This window comes from Scyliorhinus torazame, chromosome 18 (genome assembly GCF_047496885.1).
Source record: "Scyliorhinus torazame isolate Kashiwa2021f chromosome 18, sScyTor2.1, whole genome shotgun sequence".
Taxonomy (NCBI): domain Eukaryota; kingdom Metazoa; phylum Chordata; class Chondrichthyes; order Carcharhiniformes; family Scyliorhinidae; genus Scyliorhinus; species Scyliorhinus torazame.
The window spans coordinates 156,840,693-156,855,713 of record NC_092724.1 but is presented as its reverse complement, the minus strand read 5'-3'; positions in this window follow the sequence as shown (position 1 = coordinate 156,855,713).

Genomic DNA, 15,021 nt, shown 5'->3' with positions numbered 1-15,021 from the left:
AAATTGCCCCTTAATTGGAAAAAAATAATTGGGTACTCTACCCCCACAACCCAAAGATGTGCAGGTTAGGTGGATTGACCACGCTAAATTGCCCCTTAATTGGAAAAAAATAATTGGGTACTCTAAATTTATTTTTAAAAAAGATCCCAGTTGATGTTATAACTGCACAGCAAGATCCCAGAACAGAACCTTGGCTCGAAACATTTTTTTTGTATAAACAAGTACTGTTTTTGGAATTTTTTTCAAACAAAGTTTTAACACTTTATACAAAATTACAAAAAATACTCGATGCAAACAACCAGAACCCCAAAATGACCCTTCAGCCCAAGGAACAAGACTCCTGCAGCTCCCCATCCCACCTCCACCCCCTCTAACAGCTGACAGTGACCAACTCTCTGAAATATAATATAAACAGTCACCATCTCCGGTAGAACTGTTCAATCGACCCCCTCACAGTGTATTTGACCTTCTCGAGGTGCAAAAGTTACATCAATTCCCGAACCATGCCGAAGCACTCTGCGGCCTTGCTCGCCTCCAGCCCAGCGTCGTCCTCCATGCCACAAACAAGGCAAAGGCAAGGACATCCGTATCCGTCTGCAACGGGCACATCCAAAGCTCCAAAAATAGCCACCAACGGGCAGGGCTCCAGTTCAATACTTAAGGTCGCTGACACGGGCAACTGCCGCTTCCTGAAGATTTGGAGGAGGGGGGAATTTGGGACATGTATGGGTGGTTGGGAGAGCAGGGCAAGACACACGTGGTGAGAATAAAGTGAATATGGGAGGAGGAGTTGGGGAGGGAGATAGAATGGGGACTCTGGTGAATTCAACCTCCACCTGTGCAAGGATGAGCTTGATTTAGTTCAAGGTGGTGCGCAGGGAACACATGTCTCAGGCAAGGATGAGTGAGTTCCTCCAGGGCGTGGTCGATGGGTGTGAGAAGTGTGGGTGGGGGCCGGCGAATCATGTTCACATGTTCTGGGGCTGCGAGAAGCTGGAGAGCTTTTGGGAGGTGGTGTTTGGGACGTTCTCCAGGATAGTGCAGGCTGAGGTCAGGCCGGACCCTTAGGTGGCAATCTTTGGGGTTTCGGAGGAGCTGGAGTGGAAGGGGGCTTATGTAGTGGCGTTCACCTCTCTGCCTGGTGAAGGGTCCTGTTCAATTGGAGGTCAGATAAGCCCCCAGGGTTGGCGGCCTGACTGGGCGACTTGAACCACTTTCTCCATTTAGAGAAGATTTGAGGGGGTCAGAAGAGGGTTTTGAGGTGCGTTCATGATTATATATATTTTTTTAAATAATTTTTATTCAAATTTTCACAAAATATCAACAACAAAATACAGAAAGAACCCCCCCCCCCCCCCCCCCTCCCATATACATGAATAATAAATTAACCTTCATCAACACAAAAGCCAACAATACACGCCCACTCAAGAAAAACGAACCATACCCCCCCCCCCCCCCCCCCCCCGGTTGCTGCCGCTGCTGACCTTCTAACGTTCTGCCAGAAAGTCTAGGAACGGTTGCCACCGCCTGAAGAACCCTTGTACCGATCCCTATAAGGCAAATTTCACCCTCTCCAACTTAATAAACCCCGCCATATCGCTGATCCAGGATTCCACGCTTGGGGGCCTCGCATCCTTCCACTGAAGAAGAATCCTTCGCCGGGCTACCAGGGACGCAAAGGCCAGAATACCGGCCTCTTTCGCCTCCTGCACTCCCGGCTCCTCTGCCACCCCAAATATTGCGAGCCCCCAGCCCGGCTTGACCCTGGAACCTACCACACTCTACACCGTCCTCGCTACACCCTTCCAAAATTCCTCCAGCGCTGGGCAGGCCCAGAACATGTGGGTGTGATTTGCTGGGCTCCCTGAGCACCTAGCACACGTGTCCTTGCTCCCAAAGTACCGTCTTATCCTTGCCCCGGTCATGTGAGCCCTATGCAGCACCTTAAATTGTATGAGGCTGAGTCTCGCGCAAGAGGAGGAGGAGTTCACCCACCCAAGGGCATCCGCCCACATCTCCTCATCAATCTCCTCACCCAACTCCTCCTCCCACTTACCCTTTAACTCCTCCTCCCACTTACCCTTCAGCTCCTCCACCGAGGCCTCCTCCTGATACGTTGCCGAGATCCTTCCCTCTCCAACCCACTCCCCCGACAGCACAACTGTCCTGGACCCCGCGTGGCGGCAGCAGTGGGAACTCCACCACCTGCCGCCGAACAAACGCCCTTACCTGCATATATCTGAAGGTGTTCCCGGGGGGAGCCCGAACTTCTCCTCCAGCTCCCCCAGGCTCGCGAACTTCCCATCCACAAACAGGTCCCCCATTCTTCTAATACCTACCCTGTGCCAGCTTAGAAACCCTCCATCCATCCTCCCTGGGACAAACCGGTGGTTCCCCCGAATCGGGGACCACACCGAGGCCCCCACCTCCCCCCTGTGACGTCTCCATTGCCCCCAAATTTTGAGGGTAGCCGCCACCACCGGGCTTGCGGTATACCTCGTTGGAGGAAGTGGCAGCGAAGCCGTCACCAGCGCCTCCAGGCTCGTGCCCACACAGGACACCATCTCCAGCCTCTTCCATGCTGCCTCATCCCCCTCCATCGCCCACTTATGTACCATTGGCACGTTGGCGGCCCAATAATACCCACAGAGGTTAGGCAGCGCCAACCCCCGCCCCCATCCCTGCACCGCTCCAGGAACACCCTTCTCACCCTCGGGGCCTTCTGCGCCCACACAAACCCCATAACGCTCCTGTTAACCCGCCTGAAGAAGGCCCTAGGGATCAGGGTGGGGAGGCATTGGAACAGGAACAAAACCTCGGGAGCACCGTCATTTTAACTGACTGCACCCTACCCGCCAGGGACCGCGGCAACGCGTCCCACCTCTTAAACTCCTCCTCCATCTGCTCCACCAGCCTCGTGAAGTTAAGCTTATGCAGTGTCCCCCAGCTCCTAGCCACCTGCACCCCCAGGTACCTGAAGCTCCTCTCCGCCCTTTTCAGCGGGAGCTCACCAATCCCCCTCTCCTGGTCCCCCGGGTGCACTACGAACAACTCGCTCTTCCCCATATTAAGCTTGTACCCGGAGAAATCTCCAAACTCCCTAAGGATCCTCATCACCTGCGGCATTCCCCCCACCGGGTCCGCCACATATAGCAGCAAATCATCCGTATAGAGTGACACCCGATGCTCCTCCCCACCCCGCACCAGCCCCCTCCAGTTCCTCGACTCCCTTAACGCCATAGCCAGGGGTTCAATCGCCAGCGCAAAGAGCAGGGGGGGGGGACAGGGGACACCCCTGCCTCGTCCCCCGGAGTAGCCGGAAATACTCTGACCTCCTGTTCGTGGCCACACTCGCCACCGGGGCCTCATACAGCAGCCTCACCCACCTGACGAACCCCTCCCCGAACCCGAACCTTTCCAACACCTCCCACAGGTACCTCCACTCCACCCTATCAAAGGCCTTCTCCATATCCATCGCCGCCACTATCTCCGCCTCCCCTTCCATCGCCGGCATCATTATAACATTCAAGAGCCTCCGTACATTGGTATTCAACTGCCTCCCTTTCACGAACCCCGTATGATCCTCGTGTATGACCTGCGGCACACAGTCCTCTATCCTCATGGCCAAAATCTTTGCCAGCAACTTTGCGTCTATATTTAGGAGTGAGATCGGCCTGTATGACCCACACTGTAGGGGATCCTTGTCCCGCTTCAGGATCAGGGAAATCAGCGCTCTGGACATCGTCGGGGGCAGAGCACCCCCCTTCCCTTGCCTCGTTAAAGGTCCTTGCCAACAGCGGGCCCAGCAGGTCCGCATACTTCTTATAAAATTCAACCGGGAACCCATCCGGCCCCGGTGCCTTCCCCACCTGCATGTTCCCTATCCCTTTGACCAACTCCTCCAACCCAACCGGTGCCCCCAACCCCGCCACCTGCCCCTCCTCAACCCTCGGAACCCCATCCGGTACAGGAAGCGACCCACCCCCCCCCCTCTTCCAGTGGGGGCTCAGACCGGTACAGTTCCTCGTAGAAGTCCCTGAAGACCCCATTGATACCCACCGCACTTCGCACCGTGTTCCCTCCTCCATCCCTAGCTCCCCCGATCTCCCTAGCTGCCTCTCGCTTCCGAAGCTGGTACGTCAGCATCCGGCTCGCCATTTCTCCGTATTCATATACCGCCCCCTGCGCCTTCCTCCACTGCGCCTTCCTGGTGGTCAACAAATCAATCTCAGCATGGAGGCTACGCCGCTCCCTAAGCAATCCCTCCTCCGGGGCCTCCGTGTACCTCCTGTCCACCCTCACCATCTCCCCCACCAACCTCTCCCTCTCTCTCCTTTCCCCCCCTCCTTGAGTGCCCTAATGGAGATCAGCTCTCCTCTGACCACTGCCTTCAGCGCCTCCCAGACCACTCCTACTTGCACCTCCCCATTGTCATTAGCCCCCAGGTACCTCTCTATACACCCCCGGACCCGCCCGCTCACCTCCTCGTCCGCCAGCAACCCCACCTCCAGGCGCCACAGCGGGCGCTGCTCCCTCTCCTCCCCAACTCGAGGTCCACCCAGTGCGGAGCATAATCAGAAATGGCTATCGCCGAGTACTCCGTAACCTCCACCCTCGGAATCAGCGCCCTGCTCATGACAAAAAAGTAAATCCGGGAGTAGGCCTTGTGAACATGGGAGAAGAATGAAAATTCCCTAGCCCCCGGCCTCGCAAACCTCCATGGATCCACCCCTCCCATCTGGTCCATGAACCCCCTCAGCACCTTGGCTGCCGCCGGCCTCCTGCCTGTCCTAGACCTAGAGAGTCCCAATGTCAGATCCAGCACTGTGTTGAAATCCCCCCCCCCCCCCCCATTATCAGGCCCCCCTGTCTCCAGGTCCGGAATCCAGCCCAGCATACGCCGCATGAACCCCGCATCGTCCCAATTCGGGGCATATACATTGACCAACACCACCCGCTCCCCCTGCAGCTTGCCATCACATACCTACCGCCATTGTCTGCCACGATGCTCGACGGCTCGAACGACACTCTCTTCCCCACCAAGATCGCCAACCCCCGATTTTTTGCATCCAACGCGAATGAAACTCCTGCCCTACCCACCCCTTTCTCAACCTTACCTGATCCGCCACCCTCAGGTGCGTCTCCTGAAGCATGGCCACATCCGCCTTCAGCCCCTTCAGGTGCGCGAACACCCGGGCCCGCTTAACCGGCCCATTCAGTCCCCTTACATTCCAGGTTATCAGCCGGATCAGGGGGCGACTCACCCCTCTCCCCCGCCGACTAGCCATATCCCTTCCTAGGCCAGCCACATGCCCATGCCCCCCGCACGGCCCGTTCCCCACAGCGGCAGACCCCCGCCCCGACCTCCTCTACCAACTCCAGCTCCCCCTTGGCCATTACAGCAGCAACCCGGTCTCTCCCCCCCCCCCCCCCGCCCCAGCTAGGTCCCCCCCTAGCTGCATTGCACCCCCCATTGCACTCCCGTAAGTCTGCTGACCCCAGCCACTCCCGCCGTTCCATCGACCCCCCCACCCCCGCCAGTGTGGAACTTCCCCTCCCCCCCCCCCCTTGTCCACCAGCGGGATCTCGTCCATTCCACTCCCAGCGCGGGAGAAAAAGCCCACGCTTCCCAGCTCCGGCCCCGCCCCTTCAGCCCTAAACGCGGGGGGAAAAGCTCGCGCTTTTCATTCGCCCGGTCCCGCCTCCCCTGGCGCAGCACCCTTTCCAGGCCCAGTCCCACTACCCCCAACTCAGGCCTCTCCCCCCCCCCCCGCAGGACCCCATCTCCCCTACTGACCATCGACCCCCCAAGCAGTCCCCCCCCCCCCCCACCCCCACGAGCCCGCCCGGCGGACCTAATTAAAACAATGCCCAACCAGCCCCCAAGAAACAAAGAATCCTCCCTCGAAACACAACCCAGCAATCCCCAACCATCCCTCCACAGCGACCCCTCATCCCTGACCCCTAGTCTGAGTCCAGTTTTTCGGCCTGAACAAAGGCCCACGCCTCCTCCGGGGACTCGAAATAGTGGTGTAGATCCTTATCTGTGATCCACAGACGCGCCGGCTGCAGCATACCGAACTTCACCCCCTTCCTGTGCAGCACTGCCTTCGCCCGGTTGTAACCGGCCCTCTTCTTTGCCACCACCGCACTCCAATCCTGGTAGATCCGGACCTCCGCGTTCTCCCACCTGCTGCTCCACTCCTTCTTGGCCCAACTTAACACACACTCTCGATCAGCAAACCGGTGGAACCGCATCAGCATCGCCTGCGGCGACTCTCTGGGCTTGGGCCTCCTCGCCAGCACTCAGTGGGCCCCCTCCAGCTCCAAGGGCCCCTGAAAGGCCCCCGCTCCCATCAGTGAATTCAGCATGGTGACCACGTAGGCCCCCACGTCCGATCCCTCCGGGAGACCCAGGATCCGCAGGTTTTTCCGCCACGACCGGTTCTCCATCTCCTCGAACATCGCATGCCAATTCTTGTGGAGCGCCTCGTGCACCTCCACCTTCAACCCCAGGCCCAGGATCTCGTTCTCATTCTCCGAGACCTTCTGCCGGACCTCCCGGATCGCCGCCCCTTGGGCCGTCTGGGTCTCCAGCAGCTTATCAATTGAAGCCTTCATTGGCTCCAGCAGCTCTGCAGGGATGTTTAAAAAGGGGGAAAACTGCAAACATGTCTATGCTTTGATGTTGTGTGAATTTTGTTGATGCTAGAATTGTGGTATTCAGTATTAGAGGTATTACAGTACTCTGTAATGCCGGAAGACCATTGGTGTAGAAGGTACTCTGTTCTCATTGGTTAAGCCTGTCTGCTGGCTCCGCCCAGCAAGGCGGGGTATAAGAGCCCATGTCGCCCCAGCAGCTGCCTTCTGTACCTGCGCTGCTGGGAGAAACATCTAGTGTAATAAAGCCAATCTCGCTTCTGGAGTTATTGATCGAGCGTCAATTTGTTGCACTAGATTTTAAAGAATGGAGCTCCGAATCAAGCCGGAGTGTCTGCAACTCAGCCCCCATGCGGCAAACTCAGTGGCAACCTTCAAGCACTGGCTGGAGTGCTTCAATGGATATCTCGGGAGGCCGAAAACACACCCTCGGAGGACCAGAAACTACACATTCTGCACTCGAGGGTGAGCCCAGAGATCTACACCCTCATCGAGGATGCGGACGACTTCGAGGCCGCAATGGATCTGCTGAAAGGACATTATATTCGCCCATTAAACCAGGTCTACGCCCGACATCTATTAGCGACGAGGCGACAAATCCCTGGGGAATTGCTGGAGGAGTTCTACCGTGCGCTCCTGGTGTTGGTGAGAAACTGCAGCTGCCCGCAAGTTTCGGCGAGCGACCACACAGAATTGATCCGGGACGCTTTCGTTGCAGGTATGCTGTCCTCCCAAATCCGCCAGCGATTGCTGGAGAAAGAGACACTAGGCCTCAAGGAGGCACTGGCCCTTGCCAGCTCCATGGATGTGGCCTCCTGAAACGCCCGCACTTACGTCCCCGACCGCGCGGCAGCCCCCTGGGCAGCGTGGAACCCCCCCCCCTGTCTGCGGCCTCGCAACCCTCAAGGTCGATCCGTCTTCCATGTTTGCGAACCTCACCCCGGATTGTAAACCCGTCGCCACCAGGAGCAGACGGTACAGTGCCCAGGACCGGATCTTTATTAGGTCGGAGGTCCAGCGATTACTGAGGGAAGGTGTACTTTTGCAACAGCCCCTGGAGAACTCAAGTAGTGGTTGTAAAGACCGGGGAGAAGCATAGGATGGTCATAGACTATAGCCAGACCATCTGATATATGCAGCTTGACGCGTACCCTCTCCCCCGCATCTCCGACATGGTCAACAGGATCACGCAATACAAGGTCTTTTCCACGGTGGATCTCAAGTCCGCCTACCACCAGCTCCCCATCCGCCCTAGCGACCGCAAATACACTGCTTTCAAAGCAGATGGGCGGCTCTACCACTTCCTAAGAGTTCCCTTCGGTGTCACTAATGGAGTCTCGGTCTTCCAGCGAGAGATGGACCGAATGGTTGACCGGTACGGTTTGCGGGCCACATTCTCGTACCTCGATAATGTCACCATCTGCGGCCACGACCAGCAGGACCACGACACCAACCTCCGAAAATTCCTCCATACTGCAAAAATCCTTAACCTCACAAAAAACAAGGATAAATGCGTGTTCAGCACCAACCGCCTAGCCATCCTCGGCTACGTAGTGCATAATGGAGTTATAGGCCCAGACCCTGAACGCATGCGCCCCCTTATGGAGTTCCCCCTCTCTCACTGCTCCAAGGCCCTGAAACACTGCCTGTGCTTTTTCTCTAACTATGCCCAGTGGGTCCCCAACTATGCGGACAAGGCCCGTCCCCTGATCCAATCCACGTTTTTTCCCCTGTCGACAGAGGCCCGCCAGGCCTTCAGCCGCATCAAAGCAGACATTGCAAAGGCCACGATGCACGCCATTGACGAGTCCCTCCCCTTCCAGGTCGAGAGCGATACGTCCAACGTAGCTCTGGCGGCCACCCTCAACCAAACGGGCACACCCTCCACGCTTCAGAAATCCGCCATTCCTCAGTTGAAAAGGAGGCTCAGGCCATAGTAGAAGCTGTGCGGCATTGGAGGCATTACCTGGCCGGCAGGAGATTCACTCTCCTCCCTGACCAACGGTCGGTCGCCTTCATGTTCGATAATGCACAGCTGGGCAAGATAAAAAACGACAAGATCTTACGGTGGAGGATCAAACTCTCCACCTACAACTACGAGATCTTGTATCGTCCTGGGAAGCTAAACGAGCCTCCTGATGCCCGATCCCGCATGTGCCAACGCACAAGTGGAGCGCCTCCGAGCCCTCCACAAGGACCTGTGCCAGTCGGGGGGTCACTCGAATCTTCCATTTCATCAAGACCCGCAACCTGCCCGACTCCATCGAGGAGGTCAGGACAGCCACCAGGAACTGCCAAATCTGCGCGGAGTGCAAGCCGCACGTCTACAGGCCAGAGAAATCACACCTGATAAAGGCTTCCCATACCTTTGAACGCCTCAGTATGGACTTCAAAGACCCCCTCCCCTCCACTGACCGCAACACGTACTTCCTGAACGTGATTGACGAGTACTCCCGGTTCCCATTCGCCATCCCCTGCCCCGACATGACTACAGCCACCGTCATAAAAACCCTCCATAGCATCTTTACGCTGTTCGGTTTCCCCGCTTACATACACAGCGATAGGGGGTCCTCCTTTATGAGCAATGAACTGCGTCAATTCTTGCTCACCAGGGGCATTGCCTCGAGCAGGACGACCAGTTACAACCCCCGGGGAAACAGACAGGTAGAGAGGGAGAACAGAACGGTCTGGAAGACCGTCCTACTGGCCCTACGGTCCAGGAACCTCCCAGTCTCCCGCTGGCAGGATGTCCTCCTGGATGCCCTCCACTCCATCCGGTCACTGCTGTGTACCACGACCAACCAGACTCCTCACGAACGTCTCCTTGTCTTCCTCAGGAGGTCCTCCTCTGGGACCTTGCTCCTGACCTGGCTGGCAGCTCCTGGACCCATCCTGCTCCGCAAACACGTGCGGGCGCACAAATCGGACCCTTTGGCCGAGAGGGTCCATCTCCTCCACGCTAACCCTCAGTACGCCTATGTGGCGTACCCTGACGGCCGACAGGATACGGTCTCCCTACGGGACCTGCCGCCCGCTGGATCCCCACACACACCCCCATCACCAATCCCACCCTCCCTCCCACCGGCGCACCCCACAGCCGCCCCCTTCCCAGGTGGATTGGTCCTCACACCGGTCCCGTCTCGGGGTAATGAAGCTGCCGAAGAAGCCAAAGCCACGCTCCCAGAGCCACAGATGCCCGAGCCGCCGCCTGCATCACCACCGAAGCTACGACGACCAGGGCCCCAATCGACTAATTGCTTCATTCTGAAATGTAAATTAATTTTGTAAGTAGTTGCGATGTAACGAGGCAAAACCACTGTACGGAGGTATACCAGGTACCTTCATAACCTTAGCTTCTACTACTCTGTAATGCGAGCCACCACCCCCGCCGGACTCTTTTTTAACAGGGCGTGAATGTGGTAGTCAGTATTAGAGGTATTACGGTACTCTGTAATGCCGGAAGACCATTGGTGTAGAAGGTACTCTGTTCTCATTGGTTAAGCCTGTCTGCTGGCTCCGCCCAGCAAGGCGAGGTATAAGAGCCCGTGCCGCCACAGCAGCTGCCTTCTGTACCTGCGCTGCTGGGGGAAACAACTAGTGTAACAAAGCCTTCGATTGTCTCCAATCTCGCTTCTGGAGTTATTGATCGAGCATCAAGAATAAAATATCTTTTTTTTTAAATCACTGTGTGAAGTTTGCACATTCTTCCCGTGTCTGCGTGGGTCTCACCCCTACAACCCAAAGATGTGCAGGCTAGGTGGATTGGCCACACTAAATTGCCCCTTTATTGGAAAAAAATAATTGGGTACTCTAAATTTATATTAAAAGATCGCTGACATGGTGTTAAAAAACGACCGCCAAAATTTCACTAACTTAGCACAGGACCAGAACAGGTGTGTGTTGTGTGCGGGCCCCCATAAATAGCGCTCCCACTTATCCTCCACCCCCTCAAAAGACTGACTCATCCTAGCCTTAGCGAGGTGCGCTCGAAACACTACCAGGAGCTGTATCAGGCTCAGTCTCCCACATGCCGCCGTGGCATTCACCCTCCGCAGCCCCTCACTCAGTACCTCCTCCAGTATTGTCCACAATTCTTCAACCCATTTAGCCTTTACCTCTTCCACCGAACTCAACTCTTCTCCTGTGATCCATTCATGGATGCTAGATGTACTGCCCTCCTCTGGCCTCGAACAGGAGAGATCCTTTTGAATAAGTATGATGTCGACACCACCGCAAACTCCGAGAAGATCCTCTTCACAAAGCTCCGTACCGGGAGGTACCTAAACACACCCGAGCCTGCCAACCCCAATTTCTGCTTCAATTCCTCCAGGCTGGCAAACCACCTTTCCAGGAATAAATCACTCACTCTCTCCTGCCCTTTCTCTTTCCATGTCCCACATGTGGCATCCAGCCGTGCCGACTCAAACAGGTGGTTAGCACAAATCGGAGCCAGCCTTGAAGCTCCCCCCAACTTAGAATGCTGGCGGAGTTCATAGATTATCATAGAATTTACAGTGCAGAAGGAGGCCATTCGGCCCATCGAGTCTGCCCCGGCTCTTGGAGAGAGCACCCTAACCAAGGTCAACACCTCCACTCTATCCCCATAACCCAGTAACCCCACCCAACACTAAGGGCAATTTTGGACACTAAGGGCAATTTATCATGACCAATCCACCTAACCTGCACTGTGGACTGTGGGAGGAAACCGGAGCACCCGGAGGAAACCCACGCACACACAGGGAGGATGTGCAGACTCCGCACAGACAGTGACCCAAGCCGGAATCGAACCTGGGACCCTGGAGCTGTGAAGCAATTGTGCTATCCACAATGCTACCATGCTGCCCTTAAGAACAAATGAATCTACACTATATCAATCTACCGTAATCCATGTACCTATCCAATAGCTGCTTCAAGGTCCGTACTGTTTCCGACTCAACTACTTCCACAGTCAGTGCATTCCATGCCCCCACTACTCTTTGGGTAAAGAACCTACCTCTGACATCCCCTCTATATCTTCTTTATATCTTCCACCATTCACCTTGAATTTATGTCCCCTTGTAATGGTTTGTTCCACCCGGGGAAAAAGTCTCTGTCTACTCTATCTATGCCCCTGATCATCTTATAAACCTCTATCAAGTCGCCCTTCATCCCTCTCCGTTCGACTGAGAAAAGGCCTAGCACCCTCAACCTTTCCTCATAAGACCTACTCTCCATTCCAGGCAACATCCTGGTAAATCTCCTTTGCACCTTTTCCAAAGCTTCCACATCCTTCCTAAAATGAGGCGACCAGAACTGTACACAGTACTCCAAATGAGGCCGTACCAAGGTTTTGTACAGCTGCATCATCACCTCACGGCTCTTATATTCAATCCCTCTGTTAATGAACGCGAGCACACCATAGGCCTTCTTCACAGCTCTATCCACTTGAGTGGCAACTTTCAAAGATGTATGAACATAGACCCCAAGATCTCTCTGCTCCTCCACATTGCCAAGAACCCGTTAACCCTGTATTCCGCATTCATATTTGTCCTTCCAAAATGGACAACCTCACACTTTTCAGGGTTAAACTCCATCTGCCACTTCTCAGCCCAGCTCTGCATCCTATCTATGTCTCTTTGCAGCCGACAACAGCCCTCCTCACTATCCACAACTCCACCAATCTTCGTATCGTCTGCAAATTTACTGACCCACCCTTCAACTCCCTCATCTAAGTTATTAATGAAAATCACAAACAGCAGAGGACCCAGAACTGATCCCTGCGGTACGCCACTGGTAACTGGGATCCAGGCTGAATGTTTGCCATCCACCACCACTCTCTGACTTCTATCGGTTAGCCAGTTCGTTATCCAACTGGCCAAATTTCCCACTATCCCATGTCTCCTTACTTTCTGCATAAGCCTACCACGACACAAACCCAGGACCAAACCCAAACTTCTCCAATATCGCAGATGTACCCCTACTCAACCCAGCCGAATGCCTTCTCCACGTCTAATGACAATTATCTCTGTAATTTTTCTGTGGTGGAATATTCCATGATTCGGGATCAGATTGTGCTTGGTGTGAATGAACCTAAGCTGAGGGTCCGCTTGCTGAGGGAATCGGAGCTGTCTTTGGAACAAACAGTTAAGATCTGATAGGCTCACGAGAGCCAGCAGCACAGCATGCTGAAATGTTTCTCAGTCATAGCGGCGTCTTCCTGGAGGAGCAAACTCCGATTGCTGCCCTTTTTGCACAAAGGCGGGAAACTTCCAAAAAAAGGCGGGAATGTTACTGCAGCTCCTCGCACACCAACACACAGGTTAAAGATCAGGGCAAAGCATTTCTGTGTAAAAGATGTGGTCGAAGGCACAAATTAAGGCTGCGTCCAGCATTTGGCAAGTTTTGTTCCAGATGCAAAGGAAAAAAATCTCATTGCTCAGAATTGGTACTCAAAGCTCAACCCCAGACCAGTCAGCACAGTGGAAGACATAGTCTCCATTGATGAAACATCATTGTTTGTTGGAGTTATAACACAGAAGAATAATTTTTTGGAGACATCAAAAATACTCCAATGCTCAAACTGATACTCCATTTAAAATAAATGAGGTTGATGAGGACAAATGACTGCTACCACTTGAAGTGAACGGTACAGTGGTCTGATTGAAGTTAGACACTGGTGCTAAAATCAGCATGACTGATTTTTAAAATTCAGTCGATTAGAAGAAATCACAAAATATCTCTGAGAGATTATAATGGATATATCAAGCATTAAATGTTATGGTGCTTGTGACCTTAGTGTGGTGGTGAAGAACACCGTTTTCTCTGTCCCATTCTATATTGTATCCAAAGGCTTGGATTCATTATTTGGGGATCAGTCCTGTGAAGAATTGGATTTAATGAAGTTGATATGTAGCATCCACAATGGATTGGATCAACACTCCAACGATTCAGAGAACATCATCAGCAAATTCAGCAATGTGTTCACAGGTTTTGGTACATTACACTACCATTTGCCTACAAGGATGTACTAAAGAGGTTACATGAAGGACATCTTGGAATTGAAAAATGTAAACGGAGAGCTGATGGCTCTGTTTACCGACCAGGTATAAGCCAGGATATTGAAAGGATGGTCAGTTGGTGTGATGCATGCCCGTCACATTGTTGCAAGCAACAAGAGGACCTGTGCAAATGTCTGATTTACCTACCACACCATGGCAGGAGGTAGCTATGGATCTCTTTCACCTATGAGGGAATGAATATTTAAAGATCATAGACTATTTTACAAACTATCCTGAAATGGCTCGACTATCAAGTATTACGGCAAGCAGCGTAATACTGCATACCAAGTCAATTTTTTGTTTCTTTTAGCTGTAAAGAGTGGCAACACTTCGCAGTCACGTATGTTTCTTTTAAATTTGGAGTACCCAATTCATTTTTTCCAATTAAGGGGCAATTTAGCGTGGCAAATCCACCTAACCTGCACATCTTTGGGTTGTGGGGGCGAAACCCACGCAGACATGGGGTGAATGTGCAAACTTCACACGGACAGTGACCCACAGCCAGGATCGATCCTCGGACCTCAGCGTCGTGAGGCCGCAGTGCTAACCATTGCACCTCTGTGCTGCCCTCATTCATCAGTTGTGAGCTTCGCTGACTAGGCCTGAATTTATTGCCCATCCCTAATTTCCCTCACAAAGGGGGTGGTGAGCTGCCGCCTCGAATTGCTACAGTCCAGGTGGTGTAGGTACACCCACAGTGCTGTTAGGCAGGGATTGATCCAGCGACAGTAATGGAGCGACGATATGGTTACAGGTCAGGATGATGTATGGTTTGGAGAGGTACTTGCTGGTGATGGTGTTCACATGTGTCTGCTGCCTTTATCCTTCTAGTTAGTAAAGGTTTGCAAGGTGTTGTTGATGTTACTTTGGCATTTTGAAGTGTTGCAATTATTTTCAGAACATAGCATCAGGTGAAGGTCCTTTCACCCCTTGAGCCTGTCCTGTCGTTCAATGAGATTGTGACTCAGCTGTTACCTCACTCCAAATCCCCACCTTTGCCCTATAATAGTAACATACATTTAGACCAGTGCAACCTACGTGGGAGGTTGATGGTTTGAGTGTGGTGCAGAATGATGCATCGGTTCAATCCCTACACCAGTTGTGGTGGTTCATAGAGGCCTGTCCCCTTGCCTTGCCCTGCCCCATGTTTGATGCAGTGTGCTGCCCCTCAAGCTATGTACATAGAAACATACATAGAAAATAGAAGCAGGAGGAGGCCATTCGGCCCTTCGAGCCTGCTCCACCATTCACTATGATCATGGGTATTGCGTCCAGTTCTGGGCACCACGCTTCCAGAAGGGCGTGAAGGCATTAGAGAGGGTGC